Here is a 15,852-nt window from a genome sequence, read left to right on the forward strand (position 1 = left end):
GCCCTTCAGTTAATCCCACTTGTGTTTATCGGCCAGGCTGGCACAATAACCTATCTCACCTTATTTGAGCAGCAGGGTCAAATTGGCCTAAATTCCTGCCCTGTGTGTGGAAGCAGAGTTTGGCATGAGATTGGAGACCCTGAAGCCAGAATGAGGATCCGAACCTGGGAACCCCTGCGCACCTGGACACCTGGCACCTGGATGGGGCCTCCAGGTGGCTGGGCCTTAAGCGAAATAACCTTGAGTGTGAATCGCCATCCCATGGTTGCTTAGTCGTTTGTATTCTACTAGAGCTTAAATTCTGACACCCTGCTTTGGTGACAGCCCAAGTCCATCTGCAGAGTCCCGCGGGGACTCAGCCAAGGCTCCAAACTTCCGGCCACCACGCTGTAGGGGCAGAGCTGCCCCGGGGCTCTCCGAGACTGCAGCTCTGTATGGGAGCAGAAAACCTAGTCTTTCTCATTTGGAGCTGTGGGTAGTTTCAAACTGCTGACCTTGAGGTTTGAAGCCTACCAGAACCACACTCGCAGCCATCCACTCTGCTCTGACTCACAGCGGCCTTATGCGACAGGGAAGATTACTGCCCCTGTGGGTCTTTGAGACTGTAGCTCTTGACTGGAGTAGAAAGCCCCGGCTTTCTCTTGTGAAGCGGCTGTGGTTTAGAACTGCCGACCTTGTGGTTAGCATCCCACGGTGTAACCACAACCCCATTGTCTGTGCTTCAGGGGCCCCCTTCCCCGGGCCTGCAATGCAGTTTACAAACGCAACACTGCGGGTTTGGAATGCCTCCTGCGCAGGGCCTTCCGCATCCGCCCCTCGGCATATGGGTAGTGCTTACAGCCGTGTTGTGCAGGCAGCACCGCGGCGCATCACCCCAGACATAACCTGTGTGCCACGTCTCTCACCTCCCACCCTGTAACCCCGCCCACCTCCGTGTCTGCCTCTCCGGTCATCAGGTCGGTTCCCACCACAGGTGGGGTTCAAATAATGTAGCAACCGGTCAGCTGCCCTCATGACCGTTTTCAGTATATAAAGAAAAGATTTATTCTGGGGAGCTGACGTCAGGGGCTCACGTGGGAAGGGAATGCTTTGAAAATGATGATGTCGGCATATGTGAAAATGTGCTTGACTCACTGGATGAGTGTATGGATTGTGATAAGAGATGTCAGAGCCCCCCATAAAAGTATTTTAAAAAGATATGAAAATAACCATCCTCTGCTCCCAAAAAAAAAAAAGAGAGAGAGATATGAAAATAATGATTTATAATTCACCAGGGGCTCAAACGGACAGAAAACGTTTTGAAAATGATGATGGCAACATAGGTACAAATGTGTTTGATACAATTGATATGTGGATTATTATAGGAGCTGTCAGCCCCCAATAAAATGATTTATTTTAACAAAAAAGAAATGATATATCCAAAGGTGGTGTATTATTTCACACAATTAATACTTAAATAAGAACAATGAAAGGGGTGCACCAGACTAGATGGTTATAAGAAAGAATTTTAGGGGGTGGGAGGAGCTGGGGCAAAATAAAAAAATAACCAAAAGTTTTAAAAGAAAGAATTTTAAAATATTAAAGAAAAGCATTGAGCAATACCCGACTAAGACAGTAAACTGTTGTTTAAGATATTTCCACATTTCTTCTCGACTGACGTCCTCACTTGCACTATTCTCCGCGTCCATCCGAGCGAGTGTTGTGGCTGTGTGACGTATCTTGTCCCGCCGGAGGAGGGTCCCCTACCCTTAGAGGCAGGCCAACTAGGCAGTAGTGCCCGTGCTCCATAGACCAGAAACAAGCGGCTTCTCTGAATACAGTGTGTGCATGGGTCTTTGAGAAACTGAACTATGGCGTGGTGCTGACAGTCAGTCGTTCCAGCTCTGACCCTTTCAGGGATTGCTCAAATTACTCCTCCCGTGGGAATTTGGGTCACACAAAGCTGGGACGAATGACAGCGTGTCACCGTCTGGTGGTTTGGCACTTGTTTACTGAAGTAACGAGCAGGAAATAAAAATGTAGGACTTAATCAGAAGCATAATGAGTCTACGAAACAAATACACCGATCAGCATTACAAGCATAGTTCCATCTGATTTCTTATCCCTGTGGAATTGATAAGCATTACGCTGGGTGCTTACAGCAGGCTGTGGCACCGATGGACTTTCTTTTTTTTTAATTTAAAAGTGAGGAACGTAAATGTGTGGTTTTCACACTGGGCGGCTGCCCAGCCACCCACCTCAGAGAGAGCCCTGATTACAAGTTCCATTTTAACAACCGGGTCCCCAAACTCAACAAACAATTCGGTATCGCTAGACTTCAGGTGAGGAACGGCAGTTTCCGGAATCCCCCAGGAACAGTGGGGGGATAGTCATAAAGGTCAGCAGACAGACCCCGACATACGTATGCTTTTTGTTTTGTTTTCCCTCTTTATTATCTTCCCTCCCCCTTTTTATTCAACCTTTTGTTTTCTTTTTGTTTGGTCTCTGTTGTTGTTGGTTTTGTCTACCGTATAAGACAGGCATGGGAAGCAAGCTCGAGGAGAGAGCCATGGGGCCGACGGTTCTGGAGGGACTTGGGGGGAGGAGGATGTGGGGGATGGGAGAGGTGAGAAAACAACACCATAGACAGAGGTACAACCAGGGAATTAAAATCAACAACAAGGAAGACATAGAGATCCTGGGGTGGGTGGAGCAACAGCAATCTAGCTGAGAGGAAGTACTAAGAGGCAGAAGGGCGAAGGTAAAGGTGAGGCAGGAGGAAGGTCAAAGGAAACAGGAAAGATCTCGGAAGCAAAACTGTGGACAGAGGTAGAAATAGGTGTGCACTTATGTCAATATACTAACTCATAAAAATAGAGGTATTGGCCTATATACATATTTTATATGCAATACATTGAGGTAGGGGATGGACTTTGAGCCTCTGCTCAAGCCCACCCTCAACGCAAGAACACTTTGTTCTAACAACCTGGCATTCTGTGATGCTCACCCTCCTCCGCATGATCGCTGAAGACAAAATGGGTGCCTAAGCAAATGTGAAGAAAGCAGGTGGTACCCAGCTACCAAAAGATAGAGTGTCTGGGGTATTAAAGACTTGAAGTTAAATAAGTGGCCATCTAGCAGAGAAGCAGCAAGCCCACATGGAAGAAGCACACCAGCCTGTTCAGTCATGAGGTGTTGGGATCGGGTAACAGGCATCAGAAGACCCCAAGCAAACAAACAAAAACATATTGTTGACAACGAGGCAGGTAGGAGCAGACATGAAGCCCATCTGTAGACAATGGGGCATCCCCTCACAGAGGGTCACACGGAAGGGATGGGTCAACCAGGGCGCAGTGCAGCATCGATGAAACACACTGTTCCTCTGGTTCCTGAGGCTTCCTCGCCCCCCCGACTCTCATGACCCCAGTCCTGCCTTTCACTGCGGGCCAGACCGGAGCATGTACACAGGTACAGACAAGAGATGAGAACTCACGACACGGAATCCAGGAACAGGGATGGGAGTACAATACCAGGAGGGCACAGGGAAGGGGGAACCGCTCGTAATGATCGAGACATAGCCCCACCCCCACCCTGCAGGGGGACAAATAACAGAAACTGTGGGGGAAGGGAGACAGCGGTCAGCGTAAAACATGAAAATTATAATTATCAAGGGGTCCGAGGGAGGGTGGGGGCAGGGAGGGAAAAAAGAGGAGCTGGTACCCAGGGCTCAAGTAGAAAGTGAATGTTTAGTAAAGGATGATGGCAACCTATGTACAAGTACGCTGGATACAATGGATGGATGGATTGTTACAGAGCTATAAGAGGCCCCGATAAAATGATCTTTTAACTAAAGAAAAAAAGAAATTAGGTATCAGTTCTGCTGAACTGGTGTGAACAGCCGGGCGGGGCCACCCTCTCTCTTTGTGGGAGTAGAAAGCTGCCTGTCTCCTTGAGAGCTGCTGGTGGTTTTGAACCGCCAACCTCGTGGGCAGTAGCCCGATGGGCAACCACTCTGCACCACCCAGTGACAAAAAGACAAGTCCGCTAGGAGCCGCGATCAGATGCACTGGTAGCTCAGAGTCTTCCAAACACCACAGCAAACTCACTGCCCCTCGTCGGGCCGGCTCTCTGCGGCTCCGTCTCACTCAGCGCCCTTCTTGTGCTTGTCACCGGGTCTTTCCTTCCAGCCCCCACCCCTGACTTCTCCAGAGTGGGCTCCGGGCACTGAGGCAGACTCACGCTCTCGGTCCCCCGCCCCTCAGTCCCCACACAACTTACTTGGGATGTTTCACCGGATGAGACTGCAATGCCCAGAGGACAGGGACCTTGTGTTTTGCTCCACGAGCCCCTCGCATTGAGTCAAGCCTCTCTCGTCGAGTGTGTGGGGCTGCTCAGGCTGCCAGTCTCTACGGAAGCAGAGCGCCTCCCCATGCTCCCCAGGAGCGGTGGGCGGGTGTGAACCCCCGACTTTTCAGTTAGCGGTTCACCGCTGCCCCCACAGTGTCCTCCCGTGGGCTTGCCAGCTTCCTGATGGAGAAGAGACTGAGGGCATGGGCCAGTTCAGGGGCTCCGTGATCTGTGGGGAAGGTGAGTACAGCGACTGAGCTCCCAGCCCCCACCCTGGAGCCAGCCTTCCCTCCTCCCGTGCCCAGGCTGGCTCTGGGCTCAGGGTGGAGAAGATCTGGAGGCGGGGTGGGGGTCCTCGCTAGAAGGAGCAGAGGCTGTGGTGCTGGCCGGCTCCCTCGTGAGTCTTCCATCACTGCAGGCGGTGCTGATGCCCTGGCCAAGGTCACCTGATCCCAGGGACGGTCACCTGATCCCAGGGACGGTCCCCAACCGGAAACTTCCTGCCAGCAGGCCCCACCCGCTGAAGGACAAACATTCTTCCCTGCTGATCCCATCTGGCTGGGCGTGGGCATCTCCCTGGGCACCACCTGGATGCAGCTTGCCTGTGCCCCGGCTTCTGGTCTCAGGTGGCTCAGGTGGCTTGCTCTCAACTCCGAAGGTGATATTAGCTGACTGCTTCCGTGACCCCTGGGGCCAGGAACGCTCTTGGGAGGGGCTCCACCGGCTCCTACTGGCCGAGGGTCAGGAGCAACCGGATGGCCACAGGTCTGGGTCACCCAGCAGGGACCAGGGACACAGGCCTGGCCTTGGCGCTGGTTCAGTCCTGGGCGCTGGACTCAGCACTGGGATGGGGTGGCTGGGGGGTCAGGGTAGGGGTAGGGGGGCACAGACAGTAATGCCCACTCGTGTGCGCATCCAGTGCCAGGCAAGACCCACAAAACACTGGCACGGTTCTGACACCGGCCGACTCTCTCACTTCTGGGGAGAAACCCAATAAGGTCAAGTGGGAGAGAGGCGCTGGCTGGCGTCTCTCCTGGGGGCTGGAGGAAGGGGCCCCATGAGGTGAGAGGTCATGGTCATGGGGACATCTGCGGGGGGATGGGGGAGACACTCAAAGCAGAGGAGCAGTGAGGACAAAGACATGGGGCGTGGCTGGGGTCAGTGAGGTTGTGGTGGTGACCATGGGAGAGCTGGTCGGGTGGGGGCGGAGGGCTCACCGAGGGGAATGGACTGGGCCTCTTCTCCTGGCACGAAAGCCACCGTGGGGAGGTGTGTCCTCCCCCTGGAGAAGACGGGTGGCCTGGGTCCCCTCGGGCTTCCATTATGAAGGCCCACAGCATAGGTGAGCTATCTCATCAGCCAGAGACCGGGCGCCCAGGACCAGGGGATCAGCCACGTGGGTCCCCCTGGGGCTCTGCAGGACTGCCTGTGCCCACCTCTCTCCCAGCGGGGGTTGGGGGGGCGGGGCGGCGGAGGGCCGTGGCTCCCGGTGTTCGGCTGCCACCAGAGCACCCTTCCTCCCTCTCCCTGTCTCGTCCCCTCTTTGGCAGGGCCTGGGTCACATGGGATCAGGACCCAGCTGACCCCGGTCCGATGCCACGTTAGATGGAATGTTGGCAGAGACCGCCGTGGCTTGGCTAGGAGACACAGGGTGGTCCCTGACAGGATGAGAAGCTAGAAGAGTCATCTGGCTACTGGAGGGGTCACGCAGAGGTGGGGTGGGGGGCGCGACCAGCAGAGCGGGTGTGCAGGGCACAGAGAATGATGACCCCTGGGCTTGCGGGCTTGCACATCCTGGGTCTGGGGAGCCAGGGCCCCCGTGTTCAGTGACTCGGGGTAAAATCGCCGGCTCCCCCTGAACCCATTGTCCTGGAGTTGCACCCACCTCATGGCTGTCCCTGTGGATCACAGCAGGACGGGGCTCCCCCACAGCTGTCGGAAGTGGACCTGCAGGCCATGCTTCTGGGTGGACTCGGACCCCCGACTTTCCAGTGGGCAGCTGAGTGTGGTCATCGTGTGCACCCCCAGGGACTCGGTCCCAGGTGGCTGGACTGCAGGTGGGAAGCCCAGACGTCCAGCCGAGGTGGCAGGGGGTGGTGGCACCTGCCCGCTCCTTTGCAGGTGGGAAGCAGAAGGGAGTGGCTGATCTGCCCGCCCTCCCTCTCCACCCCAGCAGGGCTGGTGCTTCCTGCTCACTTCCGGTGGCAGCCCTGCGGGGTGGGGAGGGCCTGCTTAGGACATCGGGGAACAGCCCTGGAGCCCTGCCAGCCAGGGTTAGAAGCGCAAACTCTCCCTATGCCCCGCCCGGATCCTTAGTTCAGCGCCCGCCCTCGGCTCACCCCGATTCCTGTTCTCAGGGGTTCACTCGACAGGCCTGGCTTCCATACCTAGGGGGCCAGCGCTGCCTGTCATGCCGCTGCTCTGCGGGGGCTGCATGTTGCTACGGTGCTGGAAGCTGGGCCACTTCAGGTGTTCACAGACCAGGAGGGTCACCGCCGTGGACAAGGTTCAGTGGAGCGTCCCGACTCAGACGGCCTGGGGGAAAGGCCTGGCAGTCTGCTCCCGAGAACCGGGCCCTGAGTTCCCTCACGTTCACACAGGGACCTGGTCCCACAGCCGCTGGAGAGCCACCCCCTGGAGGGAAGGCACATCGCTGGGCTCACGCACCGCCTGTGGTCATGGCGTGGGCACCACGGGGGCCGCTGGAGTCAGAAGCCATGGGGCAGCAACAAGCAATAATAACCACCACCACCATCACTACCACACCAACGAGCCCAACCACAACATAGCCACTACTACAGCCATCACAGCAACAACAACCATAAGACAACAGCCACCACCGCCACGTCAACCACAGGCCAGCCGCCACAGCACCCCACAGCCGTGCCACCGTGCCCCTACACATGGCGAGAACCCCCATCTTCACCCGGAGAACTGTCACAAGGTTCAGGCAAGTCCAGGACCCTGCCCCAAATCCCAAACCACGCTGCCCCCCGCTGAGCCCATTCTGACTCAGAGACCCTCTGGGAGCCTGTGGGGTCCCAGGCTGTCACTCTTCATGGAGCAGGAAGTCCCCCTCTTTCCTGAGGAGTGGCTGGTGGGTTTGAACTCTGGGCTGTGGCTCCGCCCTGGTTTATGGGGGAGTGACGTGTGGCTTGGAGGAATTCCATGACTGGCTCCAGTTCTAATGGAAGATCCTTCATGGAGCTGTCTTGGAGGAAGACGAGCCAGGAGCCCCCCCAGAAGCAAGGCTGGCGAGAAGGCTGCATGGCTCACGCTTGGGCGTGCCCGCAGGAGAGCCCGCTCCCTGGAGGGCGTCACTGAAGACCAGGAAGGCCCTGGACCAGGTGGGTGGGCACGGCGGCTGCTGTGGGGGCTCGCGCACAGCAGTGGGAGGACGGCAGGGTTTACTCACACTGGACTCAAGGGGGAACGGCCTCGGAGCAGCTGGGGACCCTCCGGTGGCATTGCCCCAGTGCCAGCCTCGCCCCATCCACCCACTTGGGCATTTCCCAGGGGACACACCCCAGCCATGCTCCCAGAAATACTGCTAGTCGATTCTCATAGTGTGTCCCCTGACAACATGGGGGTGACCGGGAGGCCCCAGGGGCAGTCTCCCAGCTCTGTCTCCGAGGCCCTGTGCATTCTGTCTTTAGGACAGACGGCAAGACCCCTCCACCGCAGGCCCTCTGCCGGCTTCACAGTGGTGTTTGGGAATTCTCGGGGTTTGTCAGGAACATTCTGTGTGTCGGCGGCGGGCACAGTGACAAGAAGGGGCTTCAGACCAGGCACAGGAGAAGGACCCAAGTTCTAGAAGTCACCAAGGCCGGGGTGGGGGTGGCCTTGTGACAGGCAGGGACCGCAGTCCCTCCTGAGTCTGCATCAGCCCAGTGCCCAGTGGTCTGGCTTCACCGCCTGGTCAGCAGGACAGGGCACTGGGCTCCTGGGGCATGCCCAGGCTCAGAATGAGCCTGGAGTGATCAGAGGAGGTAGATTGACACCGTGGCTGCGATGGGCTCGGACAGGACCGCGGGGGTGAGGATGGCGCAGGACCGGGCCCTGTGGGAGCTAAGGTCTCCGTGAGTTGGAGCCAACCGGATGGTATCTTAAGACAATGAAACATTGTAACTATTTAGCGGCTCTTCCCACACTGACTCACAGCCTCCCAAAAGACCCCTTCTTCCTGCCCTGGAGCCGCTGGTGGGTTTGAACTGCTGACCTTGAGGTGATCCGTGCAGTCCGTTTGATCTTGGGGACCGGAGAGCAACACACCGCGCCCCTGGCTGGCGAGTCTATTCCGACTGGTGGCACCCGTGTGTGCATGCATTACAGAGCAGAGCTGAATCCCACAGCAGGCGTTTCTTCCATGGCTCCGCCGGGTGGGCTCGAAGTCTATTGGTGCTACCAGTGTGCACCGCCGAGGAGCCTGAGGACTGAGGGAGGACGGCTCACGGTGCGACCGGTCCAGGGTCAGAGTCGTGGTAAGCAGGTGGAAGGGTCACAAAGGCGAGGACCTGTCACTCCCCTGCCCCCAAAGTCCTCGGTGTTTCCTCCTGTGAGTGGGCCAGATGCAGGGGTGATTCTCAGGGCAGGGTGGGGGGGCGTCCCTGTGACTCCCTGACAAGCAGCAGAGGAAAAGGCCCCCTGCCCCACCCCCGGCCACACCATCCTCCACGGGGACTCTCGGGCTGCTCCTGGGGTGTGGAGGAGCCAGCGCATCGCTGAGTCTCTGCGGGCAGGGCTGGGCCACATGCTGTCAAACCGGCTGGTCGGCTGCCATCCGGGCAGCCCCGTCAGCCGGAGACACAGAGGACGAGGACACGGAACAGGGCCGCCGGTCACTGCTCCCCGGGGCCTGGAGGCACACACATGGGTTCAGCCCCCTGGAGCACAGGTCAGCATGCCAGTGTGGAGGCAGCTCCAGGCGGGACTGAGAGCTGTGCTGGGGCCGGGGCCTGGCGGGGGTGGGGTGGGGGGTGGGGTGGTGGTGGAAGGGGGCGACTAGCCAGCCCCGTTTTGCCAGGTGAAGTGGCCTGTGACGGACGGCCTCTGGTTGTTAATGGCCATCTCACAGGATGGGCGGTGAGCCGGGACAGGGGACCTCTTTTGTGTCCTTGCTTTCTGGCCGACTGTGGCCTTGGGACGAGGGCCAAGGAGGGGGGGAGCAGCTGTTGGTGGGCAGGACACAGCAGGATGCCTCACGAGGAGTGAGGCCGCCCCTTGCTGTGGGCTCACAGCCATGGTCACGCCCCTCCCCTGTGGCCAGCTCTCCCTGCCCCGCTGACCTGGAGTAAGTCCTGCATGCTGCGGGCATTTGTGCCTGAGTGTCTGTGGGGGCTGTGTGCGTGTGCAGGCATGCATGCATGCCTATGTGGAGTGGGACTTGTATGTGTGAGTGTGCAGGTGTGCATGCGTTGTGTCTGTGTCGGGTGATGTGTATGTGTGTGGCAGGGTGCCTGCGTGTGTATGTGTGTGCATGCGTTGTGTCTGTGCAGGGTGGGTGTGCGCGTGTGGCACGGGTCCCTGTACACGTGTGCGTGTGCGTGCATGCAGGCATGCGCGTGTCCACTTGCATTTTTGTGTGACACCCCTCGCCTGAGACGCCCGCCGGCATGGGGAGGGGTCCAGGAACCGCAGCTCTTGGAGAGGCTCTGCAGCCCCGCCCTCTGTAAGGCCTGTGGGGTTGGAGCCCCCGGGGGTCTCGGGCTGTTTTCCCTACTACCCCGCCGACTCCCAGCAAACTGGGTCACTTGTTGCAAAGCAGCCCCCCGGGTTCACCCATGGCTGCGGCTTTCGGAGCTGGTGTCTCGGGGAGAGCCAGCTGGACCAGTGGGCAGCCCCTGGCTGCTCTTGCTTGTATCTGATGTCCCATGAGGCTCTGGGCCCCCAGGGTCTAGGGAACTGGCATGGGAGGGTCTTTCAGAGCGCTCTGTCCTCACTGCTCTGTGGGCCCTTCTGGCCAGAGCACCCACCGCCCTGCACCGTCAGTCTGCAGGGTCATGCTCCAGCCATGTGCGTGAGTGACACTGGACTAGACTCCCCTCTCGGAGGAGGCGCCCTGGGCCTCTGCACCGTAAACATCAGGGGCCATGACAGACCGCAGCTTCCAGAAACAGAAGTACCTGCTCAGCAAGCAGGGCCATTGACCCTTTGGAGCCCAGACAAAGGAATGGCTTGGGGATGACCCTTCAGGGCCATCCATCTGCTCTGACCTCCAGGTCTGCGCCCAGGGAAGTGTGTGTGTGTATGTGTGCAGGGGAGAGGGGGGATGGTTAGGGAATAGGAGGATTTCATAAAGCTGCACGTCCCTTATTAATTGGAAGCAAAGAAGGGCTGTCCCGCCAAGGGGGCACTGATCCACCCACACCCTGCCTTTGCCTTCCCGCGGCTGTTCCAGAACCTTCTACTGCAGCCAGCACCGCTCCTTCTCTGGCCCCATGTGGGGTACCAGCCCCCATAACCGAATGGGTCCAAGGAGCAGTTGTGTCACTGAGGGTAGAATTAAAGAGACATCAGACAAGGTAAGGCGTGCAAGTGCCCACCTCCGGGACCGCCATGACTTCAGGAGCCAGGTCCACGCAGAGAGAGAGAAAAGATTTCCAACCAAGGCTTATATACACTCTAGGGGCGTGCAAGCCCCCCTAATTACAGGTCACCACATACATAACAAAGGGGGCTGTACCTTCACCCCACAGGTCCCTGAGCTCATTGGAGGAGTCACCTAACACCAGTGTCGGGCAGGTAAGGGGGAGTGACTGTCTTCAGTCTAGAGAGCAATAGCACACGTCTGCTCCTGCAGTGAAAGCTGCCGCTACCCAGCAATCAGCCGTGGGCTTGTACAAGGTAACCTTAAGGCAGCACCATCATGGGAGGATATAGCGGGGAACAGTATTAATTATGAGGATGTGATTGGGACTCACCTACAACTCACAAGGGTGAAGGCCCCCCTCCACCCCAGAAACCCACCCTGCCAGGCTGCTTAACATATGAGAATAAAGGATTCATCCGTATATGCTCTCTGTATACGCTCTCCTGCATACGCTTTCCCATTCACTGCTTCCCACAGCCCCGCCCTCTCCAGAGCCCGGGCCCAGGACAGCAAGGACAGGACACTGTGAGGTTTGAGGGGCTGGGCACCTGTGCCTCTCACCTGTGCCTCTCTCCCTCTCACCTCGTTTGTTCTTCTGTCTCTGACACATGCACGCACCCGACAGACGGACAGATTGGGTTGGATGGACAGAGGGACAGATGTCGTTCTCTCAAAAGGGACTGAGTTCTGTGTGGTCAGCAAGTGAAGGGCCCGTCCACTTCCCCACCACCGTCCCCTGGGTGGCTGCTGGCTCCGGAGGCCTGCCGCTGGCCTTTGAGAACACTGTTGGGGCCGGCAGTGGGTAGCGTGTGGGCACGGGTTTACGGGTCCCACGTGAGAGTAACGTGACAGGCGGTGGCTGTGCTCAGGGCACTGTCACCAGAGAAGGGGCAGGGGAACCCCAGACGGCTCTGCATGCAGGTATTGTGGGGAGGTCATGGGGTGCAGCCAGGGCGCTGGAATGCGGATGTGGCAGGGGCAGCCCTGGCTCAGCACCTCCCAGGGGAGAAGTGCAGCCTCTGCTCCCGGATGGAGAGCTGGCCCGGGGAGGGAGGGGGCAGTGGGTGCTGGGGGCCCCTGCCAGGGGTGGAGCCTCTCCTGAGGCGTCCCACCTGCCACCTGAGGAGAGGCAGGCAGGACGCAGGCTTGAGGCTCTGGGATTTTTGTCTTTAAGGCTTTATTGAGAGCATTCCCCAGAGCAGGCCACCCTCCCACTGAAAGCACACCTGCTCCTGGTGCCCCCCACCCCCCATTTGAACAGTTCTGTGGACATACAGTTCCCATGCCATCCATCCCACAGCCATCGTCACCACAGTCAAGTTTAGGACCTTTCTTCTTTCTGGGGCTCGTTCTTAGGAGCACTTTCACCACACCCGAGACAAGCCCCAGGGCTGCTGTCATTGCTGGGCGCCGCCCAGGGGCTGGGACTCGCGGGTGACCCCCGTGGCAGAGCATGGGTTCCATGGGGTCTCTGACGCTGTCTTGGCTCTCCCGTGGAACCTCCCACTCGCTGTCCTCTAATCAGCGACACTGTGGGGCAGGGGAGAGCTGCCCCGGGGGCATCCGAGATGGTCACTCCTGAAGATCAAACTCACTGCCCCCCGAGTCGATTCCAACTCCCAGCGGGGGGAGAGGACTGCACTGTGGGCTTCTGAGGCCATCTCTCTGGAAGGGAGTAGAAAGCCTCCTCTTCCAGAGAGGCTGGGGGTGGTTTCAAACCACCGACCTCGTGGTTAGCAGCCCAATTCAAAACCCTCTACACTACAGCCTATCGGCCAGCAGTCAAGCGTTCAGCCATCTGCCTATCCAGGGACTCTGTCACCAATCCTGACCCCAAAGCCCACGACCATCATCGAGTCAAGCCCAGTGTCCAGGGTCTCTGAGACGCCTACCTGCCTTGATGGGCGCCCACAGCCTCACCTTCCACGTGCAGATTGGCTGGTAGGTTCAAATGACTCACCTACGGCTTACCCACTGCCAACGCAGCAGTCAGCTCTTATTTTGCCTGCAGCGCTGCTGGTGGGTTTGAACCACGGGCCTCGGGGTTGGCAGCCCAGCGCCCACCCCACCGAGCCAGGCGGGCTTGGTAAACCAGGTTGCGGTAGTTTCACTTTGCACCGTCCAGCTGCAAAGCATGAAACCTGCGGCTGGCGGTCCGTGCTGACACCTGTGGACCTGAGTGAGGAGTGGCAAGGTGGAGCTGGCCCCAGGGAGCTCCCGTCTCAGTGTAAGCTGTTCATCAGTGGTCTGCTGAGGACCAACAACAAGCCAGGCACCAACGGGGCCGTGTGTGCCATTCCCTGACCTGGGCGACGTTCTCGGCCTCCTCAGACAAGAACCACTGCCCGCCGAGCTTCTCATCTGACCTTTCAAGTTGCCCTTGTCCATCGGAGCCCAGAGAGCCCTGGTGGTGTTGGGGTTATGCGTTGGGCTGCGCCATGTAGTCGGCAGTTCAAAACCACCAGCAGCTCCTTGGGGGCAAGATTGCGGGCTTTCTACTCCCCTACACAGTTGCAGTGAAGCCCACGGGGGTCGTTGGGAGCCAGCATTGACTCAATGGCAGTGCCTTGGTATTTGGGAGAGTGTGTTCTTAAAACAGCGTGGGGTTCCAAGCAGACTTTTCTTACTCTATGTTCCACTAGACTGCTGTTCTGATTTTAAGGCAGCATGGGGGGCATTTTTGTTTTCAGGTCCAATGGTCACCTCGGGGTGACTGCTGCAGGGGTCACCCAGCCCCATGGCTGCAGAAAGCAAGGACTCTGTGAGACTTTGAACCCCTGTTCTGACTTCGGCGCCCTCTGGGTTTCCAGTGGCTGGTGTTTCCCCGAGACTCCTGGGGGTGAACTCCAACCTTCAGCGGGTAGTTAGCTGTATGCCTCCTTCCCCTCCCCCACCCCACCCCTGGCGACAGTGTCCTGAATCTGGGGGTTACACTCCGTGGGTGGTGCTTCTGGGGGCTCCAGGATCACCCACACCAGCCCCGGGTCTTAACAACTCAGTCCTGGAGGTCAGGGGGCGCGCCAGCATTTTGCTACCTTCCAAAGCCCCCAGATTCACAATCACCAACCAGACTCCCTTCTAAAGCGGCTTGGAGATGGGACCTCCCGCTCCCTCCAGCAGCCCCCCTTTCCAGCAGGCCCCTGTGCCAGTCAGGAACCTGGGGGAGGGTGCTGGTACTGCTGGCTGGCTGGAGGTGCGGATCCCAGAGGGAACCACGGACACACAGGGGACCCCTTGGACCTCCCAGGCCCATAGCCCAGGTTGGTGGCAGACAGACAGGCACCTGTTCAGGCTCCCGGGGCCCCAGGAGTCCCTGACTTGCTTGCCCAGGGTCAAAGGTCTAGGGGCTGTTTCCTGGATCAAGGTTTGACCCTCCTTCGTATTCCCTTTACATCTAGTCCTCAGTGCCAGAACTTTGCAGCTGGGGTCAAGTCACGTGGTCTGACACAGCTGCCGGCTCCTTGGCACCAGCTCCGCGTCCAGTGCTTCCTGTTCAGCCTGGTCCCCTCGGCGGCGGCCTGCAGAGGACACGGGGAGCCGGCGGCCCGCCCTGGGACAGGACTCAGGAGCCACCACGTGAGTTTTTGAGAACTCTTTGGCTGGGCTGCTGGGGTGGTGCATGGAGACAGGGCCACCCAAGGGCCCTCTTCTAACTGGCAGGTCAGGGTTCGCTATGGTCCATCGGTCGCTGAGGCTCCAGAGGGAGAGGAGCCTGGGACGGAGGGACTGGGGGAGGCGTGTCTGTCAGAGGCACCGGGCCAGCGGCACAGCGAGCAGGGCAGAGAGGAGTCCCGCTGGCAGCTGCACCACAAATCAGCTCATTGTGGCTGCCCGGCCTTCACTGGCTCACACGAGCCCTGGTGGCGGGTGGTTACATGTTGGGCTACAAGGTTAGCAGTTTGAAACCACGAAGGGCCCCTTGGGAGAAAGGGGACCTTGCTATGCCCGTAAGGAGCCACAGTCTCGGAAACCCCCAGGGGCAGTTCTACACGTCCCTGTAAGGTCGCTGTGAGTTGGCATCCACTCAGTGGTGGTCTTTAGTTTTACCCCAGACCCTGCCTTCATCTGGGAGGGTCACTGAAACAGGGCCATCCGAGCTGAACGGGTCTCTAGAGACAGTGGGCTGAGGCTGGCTGGATGCGAGACCTCTAACCCCACGTCCCTCCTGTGCCTGGAGAACAGCTAGGCAGGCCTTCCATCCCAGGCACACAGGGGGGCCCAGTCGGCCCCCCGGCTCATGGACTCCCAGAAAGCAGGCCCCACGGGGTCCTCCATGTTGAGAAATGGCAGGTGTCCCCCACCAAGTAGCGTGGGGTGTGTGGTCTGTGCAGGGGAGCCCAGAGGGTGGGGGTGTGGTCTGTGCAGGGGAGCCCAGAGGGTGGGGGTGTGGTTTGTGCAGGGGAGCCCAGAGGGTGGGGGTCTGGGCCCACCCAGCGGGTGCAATTCCGCTCTGAGCCACGCGGGGCACCAGGGGCGGAGTCGGCTCCACAGCAACCAGCAACTGAGCGTGTTTGCAAAAAAGCCCAAACCAACCACTGCCACGGGGTCCGTGCCGCTCGGGAAGGGTGCCCATTCCCACAGCCTCCAGCCTGGCCACCATGTTCAGCCACGATAGAGCGTGTGGGTCTTCAAGGCTTGACGCTAAACAAGCAGTCATCTAGCAGGGAAGCAACAAGCCCACGTGGAAGAAGCACACCAGCCTGTGTGATCACCAGGTGTGGACGGGATAAGGTATCCGGCATCAGAGACCCACAGCACATCTATCAATGCGAACGAGAGGGGGTTGAAGTGGAGACCAAGCCCACCGGTAGACGATTGCACATCTCCTCATAGAAGGGCCGCAAGGAAGGGACGGGACGAGCCAGTCAGGGCGCAGTATAGCACCAATGAAGCACACAACTTTCCTCTAGACCAGTGGTTCTCAACTTGTGGGTCGT

At 58.6% G+C, this 15,852-nt stretch overlaps 1 protein-coding gene across 1 annotated transcript in view; it reads left to right on the forward strand.

The window, feature by feature from the left end:
* The first annotated feature begins 14,460 nt into the window (after positions 1-14,460).
* CARD14 (caspase recruitment domain family member 14) overlaps positions 14,461-15,852 on the forward strand; it is a 21,796-nt gene continuing 20,404 nt past the window's right edge. The window contains exon 1 of the mRNA XM_004709248.2: positions 14,461-14,491. The gene's annotated coding sequence lies outside the window, so the exon portion shown is untranslated. The remainder of the gene's footprint in view (positions 14,492-15,852) is intronic.

This window comes from Echinops telfairi, unplaced genomic scaffold, assembly GCF_000313985.2.
Source record: "Echinops telfairi isolate 266 unplaced genomic scaffold, ASM31398v2 ScPeMD7_7458;HRSCAF=8496, whole genome shotgun sequence".
Taxonomy (NCBI): Eukaryota; Metazoa; Chordata; class Mammalia; order Afrosoricida; family Tenrecidae; genus Echinops; species Echinops telfairi.